General features: G+C 37.3%; 1 long non-coding RNA gene across 1 annotated transcript; it reads left to right on the forward strand.

Moving 5' to 3' along the window:
* Window positions 1–1,496: 1,496 nt before the first annotated feature.
* Window positions 1,497–8,556, forward strand: LOC122452879. The gene is made up of 3 exons (XR_006272878.1): window positions 1,497–1,508; window positions 2,656–2,658; window positions 8,352–8,556. It is a non-coding gene; the product is annotated as an uncharacterized LOC122452879 (long non-coding RNA).
* The last annotated feature ends 8,947 nt before the right edge of the window (window positions 8,557–17,503 follow it).

Here is a 17,503-nt window from a genome sequence, read left to right on the forward strand (position 1 = left end):
CCTTTTTCCCACATGGAAGACTAGACCTAACTAGAGTTGGGTTATTTCCTTTGTCCCAGGTCACTTAGTCTCTAATAAAACCCACCGAATTTGATTCTGATTAATTAGCTTCTCCTGAGGCCAGGGCTTATGAAGAGGAGTAGAATATTCTGGGGTATTCTTAAATGGCTCCTTTTCCCCTACTCCTGCCAGAAGCAGAAAGGAATTTTTCTCCATTACATACTGTGGGGAAACTGATCAAGCTGCTGGAGAGAATCTCAAAATATAGTGTCCCCCACTTTCTAAGACTGGATCTCCTTGGAGTTTTCAACTCTCAGAATTGTCCCCACTGATCTCCATCTGTTTATCTATTGTAGTTGACGTTTCCTGTCCTGACACTGGTTCTACCAGCATCATCTCTGCCCTGGTAAGTACTGACTCCCTATATTAGCCTGTCTTTCTCTCCAATATCATAGGCACTCATTTGCTTTACCTTGCCTTCTTTATGGATCCAAAATTAGTTGATTTTTTAAGTCTGTTTAGCTTTTACTTGTTGTGAGGATGGAGTGGTGACTTCCAAACTCCTAACATGTGGAATAAAAACCCTCAGTATAGTTTTCTTCATGTGTCTGTAGTCTTTGTTGAGCTTCTTGAGTATGTGGGTTGAGTTTTCACCAAATTTTGAAAAATTTCAGTCCGTTTTTAGAAAGCTTTTTGTTTCGTATTGGTGATAAGTGATTCACAATGCTGTAATAGACTCAGATGGGCAGTGAAGGGCTTCAGGCTTGCATGCACATGTATTCATTCTCCCCAAGCTTCCCTTCCACTCAGCCTGCCATGTAGCACTGAGCAGAGCTCCATGTGCTGCACAGGAAGTGCTTACCTGTTATCCATTTTAAATACCGCAGTGAGTACATGTCCATTCCAAACTTCCTAATTATCCTTTGCCCACAATCTTCCCCTGGCAACATAGGGTCATTCTCTCAGGTTTGTCTCTTTCTGTTTCACAAGTAAGTCATTTGTATGTTTCTTTTTAGATTCCACATATAAGGGATGACATGTTATTTCTTCTTCTCCGTTTAAATTTCTTCATTCAGTATGGCACTCTCTAGGTCCATCCATGTTGCTGCAAATGGCATTATTTCATTCTTCTTAATGGATGGCTGAATACTATTCCATTTCATTTGTGTACCATGTCTTCTTTATCCATGCCTCTGTCAAAGGACATTTAGGCTGTTTCCAAGTCTTGGCTATTGTAAACAGTGCTGCAATGAACACTGGGGTGCATGTATCCTTTTAGACCATGTTTTTCTCTAGGTATATGCCTAGAAGTGGGACTGCAGGCTCATAAAGTTACTGTATTTTTAGATTTTAAGAAACCTCCATACTGATATGCATAATGGCTGTACCAATTTACATTCCCACCAATAGTATTGGAGGGTTCCCGTCTCACCACACCTTCTCCAGCATTTATCATTTGTGGATCTTTTGATGATAACCATCTGGGTGGTGTGAGGTAATACCTTATTGTAGTTTTAATTTGCATTTCTCTAATAATTAGTGATGTTGAATATCTTTTCATGTGCCTATTGGCCATCTGTATGTCTTCTTTGAAGAAATGTTTATTTAACTCTTCTGCTCATTTTTTGATTGGGTTTGATTTTTTCAATGCTATTAAGAGTCACGTGCTGCTAGTAAAGTTTGGAGATTAATCCCTTGTCAGTCACATCATTTGCAAATATCTTCTCCCAATCTGTGGGTTGTCTTTTCATTTTTATTATGTACATTGCTGTACAAAAGCTTTTGAATTTAAGTAGGTCTCATTTGTTTATTTTTTGTTTTATTTCCTTTTTCTGGGAGACAGATCAAAAAAATATCGCAGCAGTTTATATCATAGTGCTCTGTTTACATTTTCCTCTGCAGTTTTAAAGTATCTGCTCTCACGTTTAGGCCTTTAATCCATTTTGAACTTATTTTTGTATATGGTGTTAAAGAATATCTAATTTCATTTTTTACATATATTGAAGAGACTGTCTTCGCAACACTGTGCTGTCATGTCTCCTTTGTTGTAGATTAATTGACCATAGGTGCATGGGTTTATTTCTGGGTTTTCTCTGTTCCACTGATGTATATTTCAATTTTTGTGCCACTATCATACTGTTTTGATGACTGTAGTTTTATAGTAAGTCAGGCAGCCTGATTTCTCCAGCTCTCTTTTTCTTCCTCAAGATTGCTTTGGCTATTTGGGGTCTTTTGTTTCTCCAAACAAATTTTGAAATTTTTTGTTCTAGTTCTTTTAAAAAATACCATTGGTAGTTTGATAGATAAATTTGATAACTTGAATGTCATTGTAATTTAAATCTGTAGATTGCCTTAGGTAGAACAGTCATCTTCACATTATTGAGTCTTCCAATCCACTAACATTATATCTTTCCATCTGTTTGTGTCTTTTTCAGTTTCTTTCATCAGCATCTTATGGCTTTTGGAGTGCAGGTTTTTTGTCTACTCAGGGAGGTTTATTCCTAGGTATTTTATTCTTTTTGATGTGATGGTAAATGGAATTATTTCTTGAATATCTCTTTCTGATCTTTCATTGTTAGTGTATAGAAATACAAAAGATTTCTGTACATTAATTTTGTAACCTGCAACTTTACCAGATTCATTGATGAGTCCTAGTGGGTTTTTGTTAGCATATTTATGATCCTCTATGTATATCATGCCATCTGCAAAGAGTGAAAGTTTAACTTCTTGTTTTCCAATTTGGATTCCCTTTACTTCTTTTTTTATCTCTAATTGCTATAGCTAGGACTTCCAAAACTATGTTGAATAAAATTGGCTACAGTTGATACCCTTGTCTTGTTCTTGATCTTGGAGGAAATGATTTCAGATTTTCACAATTGAGTATGATTCTAGCTGTAGATTTGTTGCATATGACCTTTATTATGTTGAAGTATGTTCCTTCTATGCTCACTTTCTGGAGAGTTTTTATCATAAATGGGTGCTGAATTTTGTCAAAAGCTTTTTTCTACATCCATTGAGATGATCATGTGGTTTTTATTCTTCAATTTTGTTGATGTGGTGTATCAGATTGATTGGTTACAGATACTGAAAAATTCCTAGGATGAATCCTACTTGATCATGGTGTATGATGTTTTATTGTTGGATTCAAATTGCTAGTATTTTGTTGAAGATTTTTGCATCTATTTTCATCAGTGATGTGTGACTGATATGCATACTCAGTCCCTTAGTCATGCCCAACTCTTTGCAACCCCATGAACTGTAGCCCCCTATGAACCTCTGTCCATGGGATTTTCCAGGCAAGAATACTGGAGTGAGTTGCCATTTCCTTCCTTCAGGGGATTTTCTTGACCCAGAGATTGAACCTGAATCTCCTGCAATGACAGGCGGATACTTTACCACTGAGCCACCTGATAATACTGGCTTATAATTTTCTTTATTTATGGTATCTTTGGTTTTGGTATCAGGGTGATGGTGGCCTCATAGAGTGTGTTTGGAAGTTTTCCTTCCCCTGCAGTTCTTTGGAACAGTTTCAGGAAGATAGGTGTTAAATCATCTCTAAATATTTGAAAGAATTCGCCTGTGAAGCCATCAGGTCCTGGACTTTTGTTTGTCGGAAAATTTTAAACATAGTTTCAATTTTAGTACTTGTGATTGTTCTGTTCATATTTTCTATTTCTTCCTGGTTCTGCCATAGGATACTGTACTTTTCTAAAAATCTGTTCATTTCTTCCAAGTTGTCCATTTTATTGGCTTATAATTGTTCATGGGCTTCCCAGGTAGTGCTAGTGGTAAAGAACCCACCTGCCAATGCAGGAGATGTAAGAGACATGGGTTCGATTTCTGGGTTAGGACGATCCCCTGGAGAAGGAAATGGCAACCTACTCCAATATTCTTGCCTGGAGAATCCCATGGACAGAGGAACCTGGCAGGCTATGGTCCATAGAGTCACACAGAGTCAGATATGACTTACATGACTTGGCACATATAGTTGCCCATAGTAGTCTCTTTTGATCCTTTTTGTTTCTGTGGAGTCAGTTGTAATTTTTCTTCTTCATTTTATCAATTTGAGTGCTCTTCCTTTTTTTCTTGATGAGTCTGGCTAAAAGTTTTTATCTTTTCAGCTTTTAGCTTCACTGATCTTTAGGATTGTTTCTTTTCTTCTTCTCTGCTATTTATTATTTCTTTCCTCTTACTCATTTAAGTTTTGTTGGTTCTTTTTTCTCTAGTTGTTTCAAGTTTAAGTTAGATTGTTTGTTTGAGATTTTTCTTGTTTCTTGAGGTAAGATTGTAGTCCTATAAGCTTCCCTCTTAGAACTGTCTTTGCTGCATCCCATAGATTTTTGACAACTGTGATTTTATTTTCATTTGTATCTAGGTGTTGTTTTTTGTTTTTTTTTTTCAGTCTTTGATTTCTTCAGTGATCCACTGGCTGTTAGTAGCATATTGTTAGCCATCATGTGTTTGTTATTTTTTTGGAAGTTATTTTCTTGTAGTTTATTCCTAATCACATAGTGTTGTGATCAGATAAGATGCTTGATATGATTTAAATTTTCTTAAATTAATCACATCTTGCCTTGTGGCCAAGCATGTGGTCAATCCTGGAGAATGTTCTTTGTGCATTTGAGAAATATGCATAGCCTGCTACTTTTGGATGGAATGCTCTCTCTATAAATGTCAATTAAATCCAATTCATCTAAAGTGTCATTTTAGGTCTATGTTTCCTTAATCTTCTATCTGATGATACGATCTGTCATTGATTGCTTAGTCACTCAGTCATATCCAACTAGTTCTCCAGGCTCCTTTGTCCATTGTATTTTCCAGGTGGGGATAATGGAATGTGTAGCCATTCCTTTCTCCAGAGGATCCTCCTGACCCAGGGATTGAACCCAGGTCTCCTGCTTTGCAGGTGGAATCTCTGCCACCTGAGCCACTGGGGAAGCCCCTTCTCCTTCTAAGACCCCTATAATATGAATGTTGGTGTGTTTTATGTAGTCCTAGAGATCTCAGACTGTCTTCATTTCTTTTCATTCTTTTCTCTATAGTCCATTTGGCAGCAGCAATTTCCACCATTCTGCTGCCAGGTCACTTATTCATTCTTCTGCATCAGTTATACTGACATTGATTCCTTTCAGTGTACTGTTCATCTCTGTTCATTTGTTCTTTAGTTCTTCTAAGTCATCTGTAAATTTTTCTTGCAACTTCTCCATTCTGTTTCTGATATCCTGGATCATCTTCACTATCATTTCTTCTGAATTCTTTTTCTGGAAATTTGCCTATCTCCACTTCATTTCATTGTTTTTCTGGGGTTTTACCTTGTTCCTTCATCTAGGACATAATACTCTGCCTCTTCATTTTGGTTAACTTTCTGATTGTAGTTTTCATTCTAGAGGCTGTGGGATTGTAGTGCTTCTTACTTCTTCTGTATGCCCTCCAAAGGATGAGACTAAGAGGAGAGGCTTGTGAAAGCATCCTGAAGGGAGGGACTGGTGGTGGGGAAACCTGGGTTTGCTCTGTTGGGCAGGTATGTGCTCAGTAAAACTTTAATCTGGTTTTCCGTTGATGGGTGGGCCTGTGCTCCCTCCCTGTTAGTTGTTTAGCCTCAGGTGACAAGCCTTGAAGTCTACAGGCTCTATGATAGAGCTAATGGTGACCTCCAAGAAGGCTCACACCAAGAGGCACCTCCCAGGACTGCTGCTGGCAGTGCCTCTCTCCCTGTGGTGAGCACTGCCAACCCACACCTCCACAGAAGATCCTCCAACACTGGCAAGTGGAATGGGTTCAGTCTCCTGTGGGGTCACTGCTCCTTTCCCCTAGGTCCTACTGCATACAGTGTTTTGTTTGTGCCCTCCAATAGTGGAGTCACTGTGTCCCCTACTCCTGTGGAAGTCTTGCAATCAAATCCAGCTGGTCTTCAAAGTCTGATTCCCTTGGTATTTCTAGCCTCTTTGATAGATCTCCAGGCTGGGAAGCTTGACATGGGGCTCAGAACCTTCACAAGAGTGAGAGAATGCTTGGTATTATTGTTCTCCAGTTTGTGGGTCACTCATCCTTCAGGTATGAGATTTGATTTTATCATGATTGCATCTCCCCTACCTTCTTATTGCAGTTTCTCCTTTGTCTTTGGATATGGGCTATCTTTTTTCATGGGTTCCAGTATCCTCCTGTGAATGGTTGTTCAACAGTTAGTTGTGATTTAGGGCCTCTTGCAGAAGATGATTGCATATCCTTCTACTCTGCAATCTTGAACCAATATGCACTCAGTCACTTTTTTAAAATATATTTTTATGCATTCCTCTCCTTTCCTTTTGTGACTTCAGCTACATATATGATAGGCCAATAGAATTTTCTAACATCTCATTTATGCTTTTTTTTCAAATTTTTTTTTCCTCTGAGTGTCTTCTTTTGAATAGTTGCGATTGAAGTGTCTTCATATTGGCTAATTCTCCCATGCCCCAAAACACCAGAGCATATTAAAACTGAGGAGCATCTAGAGCGCCAGCTTATGGGCTCTTCAGAGGTCTACTTTAATGACCATGCTTCCAAGAAGCTGGTAAGATGGAATATCTATCAGCAGCATCTAAGAGCAAGCTCATATGATGTATGCTTTGTAACACTAGCAATGTTAGAAAAAATAACCATTTTTGTACATTATAACGAATCCTATATGGAAGAGGATAACCTATTGGACACTTGCTGCAAACTGGAGACTAGCCAATCACAGGACCACACATATGAGTGGGAAAGCCTTCTCACTGCCCTTCCTCATTAAATATGATGAACTTGCCCAGGAGGATAGGATGGACAGGGTACTGTTGGTACTATTGATGACAGAATTATGATGGAAGATAGAGGCTGTGAGATCTCTAACTCCTGGCCAAAGCAGTAACAAAAGGCAGAATGTTGACAAGTTTGTCCAATGATGAATGAGAGGATGGTCTCGTGTGTAACTAGAATACTGGAAGATTTAGCTCACTCAAGAGCTGGGCCCACTGAAATATGATTTGCTCTATAATGGACCCAAAGTCTGAATCTCCAGGGGGAATTCTTAGAGAGCTTTAGAGAATATAATATAAAATTAAAACATGGAGTGATTAAAAAAAAAAAAACACCATTTTTTCTACTTTTTGAATTGTCCAGAGTTTACAGATAAAGTTATGTAGAAGTCACCTAGCACTCTGCACAACTGATGAGAGTGATTATGGAATTACAGTCCTCAAATTGCAGTGCTCCTGGGATCACCAGTGCCACTATCTATATTTTTTACCATCCAGTGGATGTTGGCAATTTGATCTCTGGTTCCTCTGCCTTTTCTAAAACCAGCTTGAACATCTGGAATTTCACAGTTCCTGTATTGCTGAAGCCTGACTTGGAGAATTTTGAGCAGTGCTTTACTATCGTGTGAGATGAGTTATTGTGTGGTAGTTTGAGCATTCTTTGCAATTATCTTTCTTTGAGATTGGAATGAAAACTGACCTTTTCTAGTCCTGTGGCCACTGCTGAGTTTTCCAAACTTGCTGGCATATTGAGTGCATCACTTTCACAGCATCATCTTTCAGGATTTGAAATAGCTCAACTGGAATTCCATCACCTCCACTAGCTTTGTTCGTAGTGATGCTTTCTAAGGCCCACTTGACTTCACATTCCAGGATGTCTGGCTCTAAGTTAGTGATCACACCATCATGATTATCTGGGTCATGAAGATCTTTTTTGTAGTTCTTCTGTGTATTCTTGCCACCACTTCTTAATCTCTTCTGCTTCTGTTAGGTCCATACCATTTCTGTCCTTTATTGAGCTGATCTTTGCATGAAATGTTCCCTTGGTATCTCTAATTTTCTTGAAGAGATCTCTAGTCTTTCCCATTCTGTTGTTTTCCTCTATTTCTTTGCATCGATCACTGAGGAAGGTTTCCTTATCTCTCCTTGCTATTCTTTGGAACTCTGCATTCAAGTAGGTATATCTTTCCTTTTCTCCTTTGCTTTTCACTTCTCTTCTTTTCAGAGCTATTTGTAAGGCCTCCTCCGAGAGCCATTTTTCCTCTTTGCATTTCTTTTCCATGGGGATGGTCTTGATCTCTGTCTCCTCTACAATGTCCAACAATCCATAGTTCATCAGGCACTCTATCAGATCTAATCCCTTAAATATACTTCTCACTTCCACTGTATAATCATAAGGGATTTGATTTAGGTCATACATGAATGGTCCAGTGGTTTTCCCTACTTTCTTCAATTTCAGTCTGAATTTGGCAATAAAGAGTTCATGATCTGAGCCACAGTCAGCTCCCAGTCTTGTTTTTGCTGACTGTATAGCTCTTCCATTTTTGGCTGAAAAGAATATAATCAATCTGAATTCAGTGTTGACCATTTGTTGATGTCCATGTATAGAGTCTTCTCTTGTGTTGTTGGAAGAGGTTGTTTGCTATGACCAGTGTGTTTTCTAGGCAAAACTATATTAGCCTTCACCCTGTTTCATTCTGTACTCCAAGGCCAAATTTGCCTGTTACTCCAGGGGTTTCTTGACTTCCTACTTTTGCATTCCAGTCCCCTATAATGAAAAGGACATCATTTTGAGTGTTAGTTCTAAAAACTCTTGTAGCTCTTCATAGAACCTTTCAACTTCAATTTCTTTAGCATTACTGGTTGGGGCATAGGCTTGGATTACTGTGATATTGAATGGTTTGCTTTGGAAATGAACTGAGATCATTCTGTCGTTTTTGAGTGCTGAGAGGAGGTACTCCACATTCAAGGTCAGGAGGGGCAGCCGTGAGGAGATACCCCTCATCCAAGGTAAGGAGCAGGGGCTGTGCTTTGCTGGAGCAGCCGTGAAGAGATACCCCACGTCCAAGGTAAGAGAAACCTAAGTAAGATGGTAGGTGTTGAGAGAGGTCATCAGAGGGCAGACAGACTGAAACCACAATCACAGAAAACTAGAGAATCTGATCACAGGACCACAGCTTGTCTAACTCAATGAAACTGAGCCATGCCATGTGGGGCCACCCAAGACGGTTGGGTCTTGGTGGAGAGGTCTGACAGAATATGGTCCACTGGAGAAGAGAATGGCAAACCACTTCAGTATTCTTGCCTTGAGAACCCCATGAACAGTATGAAAAGGCAAAATGATAGGATACTGAAAGAGGAACTCCCCAAGTCACTAGGTGCCCAATATGCTACTGAAGATTGGTGGAGAAATAACTCCAGAAAGAATGAAGGGATGGAGCCAAAGCAAAAACAATAGCCAGTTGTGGATATGACTGGGGATAGAAGCAAGGTCCGATGCTGTAAAGAGCAATATTGCATAGGAACCTGGGATGTTAGGTCCCTGAATCAAAGCAAATTCAGTTCAGTTCAGTTCAGTCACTCAGTCATGTCCAACTCTTTGTGACCCCATGAATCGCAGCATGCCAGGCTTCCCTGTCCATCACCAACTCCTGGAGTTTACTCACACTCATGTACATTGAGTTGGTGATGCCATGCAGCCATCTCATCCTTTGTCATCTCCTCCTCCTGCCCCCAATCCCTCCCAGCATCAGGGTCTTTTCCAATGAGTCAACTCTTCGCATGAGGTGGCCAAAGTATTGGAGTTTCAGCTTCAGCATCAGTCCTTCCAATGAGCACCCAGGACTGATCTGCCTTAGGATGGACTGGTTGGATCTCCTTGCAGTCCAAGGGACTCTCAAGAGTCTTCTCCAACACCACAGTTCAAAAGCATCAACCCTTTGGCGCTCAGCTTTCCTCACAGTCCAACTCTCACACCCATACATGACCGCTGGAAAAACCGTAGCCTTGACTAGACGGACTTTTGTTGGCAACATAATGTCTGCTTTTTAATATGCCATCTAGTTTGGTCATAACTTTCCTTCCAAGAAGTAAGTGTCTTTTAATTTCGTGGCTGCAATCACCATCTGCAGTGATTTTGGAGCCCAAAAAAAAAAAAAAAAAAAAAAAAGTCTGACACTGCTTCCACTGTTTTCCATCTATTTCCCATGAAGTGATGGGACCAGATGCCATGATCTTAATTTCCAAGGCCAATTGGAAGTGGTCAAACAGGAGATGACAAGACTGAACGTCAACATTCTAGGAATCAGAGAGCTAAAATGTACTGGAATGGGTGAATTTAATTCAGATGACCATTATATCTACTACTGTGGGCAGGAATCCTTTAGAAGAAATGGAGTAGCCATCATGGTCAACAAAAGAGTCTGAAATGTAGTACTTGGATGCAGTCTCAAAAATGAGAGAATGATCTCTGTTCGTTTCCAAGGCAAACCATTCAATATCATGGTAATCCAAGCCTATGCCCCAACCAGTAACACTGAAGAAATTGAAGTTGAATGGTGATACCGTCCATGGGGTTGCAAAGATTAGGGCATGGGTGAGCAACTGAACTGAACAATTATTTTATTTTCTAGTTTAGCTGGTAAGCAAATTGTGTTCCCATTGCCCCAAATTCTACTTGTCCATCCAGAAGAGGAATAGAATGAGTTCACCATTTTGTACCTTGTTTTATTAAGGCTTCAGGGTTACTCTATTTGATTAGGCTACCATTTCCCTTCCTGTCCCACTTCTTGCAAAATATGTTTTCTTGTTATCTGAGGACTTGTTTTTAAGTTTTCATAAATGAGGTGAAATACACTTTACATAGTGATTCTTGCATAATTTTTTATAATTCATATTCCTTATAGTATCTAGTTTTGAACTGCTATATAGTAGTCTTGAAAAGGTACCCCCACTGTTTTAATTACCCATCTACTTTTTCTCCCAGTAGATACTGGATTGCCTCAAGCTCCCTTCCTTCATAAATGCTGCTATGTTTAAATGTTCTTTTATGGACTTTTTGTGAGAATCTCTCTTTTGAGGTTCACCTTCTGTTAATTTCCTATTAAAAGTCTTCTGTTCTCTTGTTCTCAGTGATTTGAAGAAGTTTCTTATTTATTCTAAATATTATTTCATCATTGGTTTTAGATTTTGCAAATAACTTCACCCGATTTGTCCTTTCTCTGTTTCTCTGTCTGCAGTGTCAGGATTCAGAACCAAATGCAGAGGAACATTAAATAGCCACTACAGGACTCAAAAGGATTGGTTAGCATCTGTCTTAAATTGCTCCCCAGGAAGGCTAGTTCCATTAAGACAGTGGGTTGATTGATTTTCCCTAAACCTACAACTACAACCTGAGATGGAAAAGGGGGCCTTAAAATGTTCACATAGACAAAAACATGCAGTGTTTCCAGAGGTGCCTTTACTGTAAATGCTTGATTTCATGGGCCTTTAAAAGCCAGTCAATTATCACCCCTTGATACTAACTGTTTAGGCCTATAATCAAACCATGTGTTATATCATTAACCATCAGAATGAAATCAAAATAAAGAAACAAGAATGCTAGAGAGACTGTACATTCAAGGGTGGGTGTCTAGAGAGTCATTAAGGTAAGTATTCAGAGAAAAAGCACATAGCTATTGCTTTCAAGACTGAAGTAGAAATGTTGAAAGATATTAAGAAAATATTTTCAGTGAATTTCCGAATGCTAAACAAATCCTAATTCTTTCGAATACCCATCAGAGTACAACTTAATAGAATAATTTTACATGAAAATGTCAAAACATAGATTTGGTCCCATGTATTTCTTTCAGATTAAACTAAAGCAGTCCATTTAAACTTTTTTCAAGTGAACATATTCTAATGGAAAAGAACCATTAAGTTGACTATGACCTTAGTTTTTTCCTATGTGTTTTTTTTTTTATTAAATTAAATTTTAGTAATGTGGTCATTTTTCTTGTTTTATTTTTCACCAAAAAAGTACATATCATTCTGAAAAGGTTAATGTTAGCTCAGACTGGTTCTTAATATAATTATCTGCTAACATTTCCATTTATTGAAATGTACTGTGTCATATTTTTTGTATTACATAGCAGTATACTGTTAATGACACATATATATGAGAGAGGGCTTCCCATATGGTGCTAGTGGTCAAGAACCCACTTGCCAATGCAGGAGACATAAGAGACATAAATTCCACTTCTGGGTCAGGAAGAGTCCCTGGAGGAGGGCATGGAAACCCACTCCAGTATCCTTGCTTAGAGAATCCCCAAGGACAGAGGAGCCTGGTGAGCTACAGTCTGTGGGATAACAAGGAGTTGGACATGATTGAAGCAACTTAGCAGGCATGCACACATATATGAGAGATGTACATAATAGGAAGATCTAGACATAGAGATGGTCAAGGAGGTAAAGTGGAGCTAGAGAAAAAGATATACATGAAGATGGAGTTAGATATATTTTTAACTGCAAAGATCTAAAAGCATTTTGAATGTCTGTATCTAATCCCTACATGAAGAATCAAACCATCAAGAAGAAGCCTTTTGTTCCTAAACAGTAGATATTCTATGACCTGTGGGACTTAATTTTATCACTCTGAGACTGAATCTGTTGAGTCTGTTTACCATAATATATTATTATCAGAGTTAAGCTACTTCAGTTAAAAAAAAATTGTTCTTTTCCCCCACCATAATCCCTAAAGTTGCTGATTCAGTGATTTATTAAGACTCTTCTTACAATGAAATTAATTTTAAGTGTATCTTTGGAAGTCAGAGCAATTAGCATATATATTTAAATAAATAATAATTATTCATTTGATATTATTAGTTAAGAGCAATAGTTAACTTGGGTCTCTGTATTGCAGGAAAGTTCTTTACCATCTGAACTATCAGAGAAACACAGTTAACCTGCAGAACACTGGAACATATTTTTTTTAAGTAATGGCCTGTGGAAAAAAAACAATGATTACAAAATAAGTGGAAGAGAAATTACTGTCTACTGCTCCCCTTCATCTTTCACTCTCTGTATTAAGAGGTTTCATGTATATTATTTTTTTTTACATAATCTTCATACTGAATCCCCACTAAGACCATCTCATTTTCACACCTTTTTTCAGAGACAAAAAAATTATTGTAGGTATGCAAAGCCACCTAAAAAAAGTGAACACCGACATTCTAGGAATCAGAAAACTAAAATGGACTGGAATGGGTGAGTTTAACTCAGATGACCATTATATATACTACTGTGGGCAGGAATCCCTTAGAAGTAATGGAGTAACCATCAAAGTCAACAAAAGAGTCTGAAATGCAGTACGTGTATGCAATCTCAAAAATGACAGAATGATCTCTGTTTGTTTCCAAAACAAACCATTCAATATCACAGTAATCCAAGTCTATGCCCCTACCAGTAATGCTGAAGAAACTGAAGTTGAACAGTTCTATGAAGACCTACTAAACCTTTTGGAACTAACACCCAAAAAAGATGTCCTTTTCCTTATAGGGGACTGGAATGCAAAAGTAGGAAGTCAAGAAACCCCTGGAGTAACAGGCAAATTTGGCCTTGGAGTACAGAATGAAGCAGGGCAAAGGCTAATAGAGTTTTGTCAAGAGAACATGCTGGTCATAGCAAACACCCTCTTCCAACAACACAAGAGAAGACTCTACACATGGACATCACCAGACGGTCAACACTGAATTCAGATTGATTATATTCTTTTCAGCCAAAGATGGAGAAGCTCTATACAGTCAGCAAAACCAAGACTGGGAGCTGACTGTGGCTCAGACCGTGAACTCCTTATTGCCAAATTCAGACTGAAATTGAAGAAAGTAGGGAAAACCACTAGACCATTCATGTATGACCTAAGTCAAATCCCTTATGATTATACAGTGGAAGTGAGAAATAGATTTAAGGGATTAGATCTGATATATAGTGTGCCTGATGAACTATGAATGGAGGTTCATGACATTGTACAGGAGACAGGGATCAAGACCATCCCCATGGAAAAGAAATGCAAAGAGGCAAAATGGCTCTCGGAGGAGGCCTTACAAATAGCTCTGAAAAGAAGAGAAATGAAAAGCAAAGGAGAAAAGGAAAGATATACCTATTTGAATGCAGAGTTCCAAAGAATAGCAAGGAGAGATAAGGAAACCTTCCTCAGTGATTGGTGCAAAGAAATAGAGGAAAACAACAGAATGGGAAAGACTAGAGATCTCTTCAAGAAAATTAGAGATACCAAGGGAACATTTCATGCAAAGATCAGCTCAACAAAGGACAGAAATGGTATGGACCTAACAGAAGCAGAAGAGATTAAGAAGTGGTGGCAAGAATACACAGAAGAACTACAAAAAAGATCTACATGACCCAGATAATCACGATGGTGTGATCCCTGGAGAATGGAAGTCTATCCACTCCAGTATTCTTACCTAGAGAATTCCATGGAGAGAGGAGCCTGGTGGGCTACAATCCATGAAGTCACAAGTTTGCATACAAATTTACTGATATTATTGGGCTCCTGTAGGCATATAAAAATTTTACTGATATTATTGGGCTCCTGTAGGCATATAAAATTTATATATATATATATCTTCTTAAGTTGAATTTTTTTCTTCAAGAAAGCTGATGAAATCCTGAGAGTTTATCTGAAATTGCAAACCAACCATTTCTTTCAGTCATGAGTGAAGCTTTAGTTACCTAATGGTATTAATAATGTTAATTCAAGTAGATGCTTAGCTTCAATGAAAGTAATGCTCTCACCAGCCCATCTTTGTGCACACATAATTTCAAAAATTGACTTTATGGTCTGTTTTGTAAATAAAATCTGTTTTGTTGAATTCACTCTTCAAAACATTTAACTTATAAATATATAGCTGCATTGACTTTCTCTTTACTGAAGGTGTGTGTATAAGCGGGTCTCAAATCACATTGTCAAAATGTGACAATAAAGTCATGAGTGATTATTGTAAACAAATATTTTGAAAGTTGTATTCAGATCTACTGAAGGGGATGTGTCATTTAAATTAATATCATTATTTTAGTCACTCCTCATTTTAGCCTCAAACAAACATTCAAATTTGTTCAATTTGTGCATTCCAGTACTTTCAAATGACTTTTGGATTTTTCGGAAATTGCTTGCATTCTCTGTGGATTAATGCCATCACTGAGACAACCTTGAAGGCTGGCTCTTTCTGACTTCTCTTGCTGTATAACATATTGTCTGGCTTACAGTAGATTCTCAACAAGTGAATAACTTTGCATCTGAAGAAATTCTCAGGAATTCCTAAACTTCTTCAGTGCAGAGAACTTATCTCCAGTTTCTGAGATGTCATATAGCTCAGCCCCACAACTGAATATTATACAAAAAAAAAAAAAAAAAGCACATTCCATTTTGAGCTGAAAATTAAAACCCATTTACTGGAAGTCTTTCTACCACATGTTGAAAATTTAGGAGGAAATGAGTCATAGTCAAAGCAATAAAACACCAAAAGTTTTCAGTACAATGTAAAGTTTACTGTTCCAAGTTCTTTAAAGTGCATTATCCTATTTTGCATAATTCCTATTGCATTATCCTCATCACAATCAAGTAAATGTCCAAAGATAGAAGAATTCAGGTTTTATGATGAAAACCAAAGTTAATGTAATTTGTGGGATGCTTAATAAGAAAAAGAACATAAAACTGTATGAGAAAGAATATTTATTTGGAATTAAGAAAGAAATCACAATAAAGTACAAATTTAAAAGATGATGAACACCCTAACAAAATCCAGGAAAATAGTTATATTTTAATTAATGAACTACCTGATACATATCTGTAGGACATTTTCCCTATATTTCTGACAGTATAATCTCTCATTGCCTACTCATATGACAATTTAATATCATTTTATCGAGGTATCTTAAAGGTCATTCAATTTTTATTTTAGCTTGTTTGATTATTGTTTTTTAAGATGATAGTTGGGATGCACAAAATATGTGACTTCACACACAGAATTGCATTCATGACTTGCAGACCACCTCAGGATTGTGCCCTAAAAACCCAAGAGTTCTAACAAATTCTATTCTGCATTATTCCTAACATGAAAAATATTTATCGCTCATTGATAATTGTATACACTGGATTATCGAATATATTCCTAAAATATTACTGTATTTTATAGTACCTAAAGCCATTTAAATACAGTTATTCTGAAAATTAAACATAAATTAAACATTAAATACTTCACATCACATAAAGATATAGAATTTGAGTGACAACTTTTCCACATCTTTCTTAGTTGTAAAGAAGTTATTGATAGCCCTTATTTATACAGACCATGCACTCTTGAAAGACATTTTAAATAAATGAGAAAATGAGGCAAAGAGAAGAGAAGGTTATCTGGAAGCCAAATAAGATCAAGCAGTGACAAACAAGGATAATACACTAATAATCTAGATCTAGGAAACTTGAATACTGTAATAGCTGAGCAAGTTACTCAATTCGTCTAAGTTTTTGTTTCCTTATCTGTAAAATGAAGACATTAGTAATATCTACCTATAGAGGTTTTGTGGGAGGACTGAATCACTTATATGTAAGGTCCTTAGCACATAATTAGTACTTCATAGTTTTAGGCAAAATTGTTGCTTGGACTGTGAGCTCCAAATATTACTAAGGTTTATTATTAGCTACTTCTTAAAATAATAATCAGCAGACTACCATTTTTACAGTGTAGTTTGTTCTCTGATGTTTGAGTTTATTCAGAACAACCTACCACAGTGATCATTTTCCTTTCTGCTACAGCAGTAACTATGTGATATCTGTGAAATCAGCTTGAGATCTGATTTAGTTTGAAGCTGATTTATGTTCTATATCTGCCAAATACTTTCAAATATATTCTTTAGTGGTTACCTGCTTTCATAGCCAGAGATCAGAGACAGGGGAGAAAGTAGAGAGAGACATAGAGAGAAAAATATGTCTCAGTGTCTCTCTTGTTCATTACTGTTATGGAGTCATTGTCTGTTACAAGGTATTATTCCTAGGATCCCTTACAATAGCTAATACAAGCTATAGGCCCTCAGTAAATGTTAGGCTTGAATTTAGTGGTTGAGAATGTAAAATAAGAAAATGCTTAAATAGTTGGTTTGTTTTTTTTAAAGATCTATTTCCAGCTATCTTTCCCTAGATACTTGAACAATTTATTCTAATGGAGATACTGAAATAGGAAATTTCACAATTAATTTTTTAACTCATTTTATTGAATGATAATGAAATATCTTTTCCAAAAGGTATTTATGCTAAAGGAGTAGATATGATATCACTTATATATGAAATATAAAATATGACATAAATGAACTTATCTCTGAAACAGAAACAGACTCAGACATAGAGAACAGTGGGGAAGGGGTGGGGATAGAGTGAGAGTTTGGGGTTGGCAGATGCAAACTAGTTTATGTATAGTGTGGATAAACAACAAGGTCCTACTGTATATCACAGAGAGCTATATTCAATATCCTGTGATAAACCATAATGGAAAAGAATACAAAAAAGAACGGGTGTGTGTGTGTGTGTGTGTGTGTAATTGAATCACTTTGCTGCTCAGCAGAAATTAAAACAACATGTAAGTCAACTATATATACTTCAGTAAAAAAAAAAAAAGAATAGATCAAGTTTCTGCCAGTTGCCCTGCCATTCTCAGTCATCATATCCATCTGCTGGCTCAAAA

The sequence above is a fragment of the Cervus canadensis genome, chromosome 1 (assembly GCF_019320065.1).
Source record: "Cervus canadensis isolate Bull #8, Minnesota chromosome 1, ASM1932006v1, whole genome shotgun sequence".
Classification (NCBI taxonomy): Eukaryota; Metazoa; Chordata; class Mammalia; order Artiodactyla; family Cervidae; genus Cervus; species Cervus canadensis.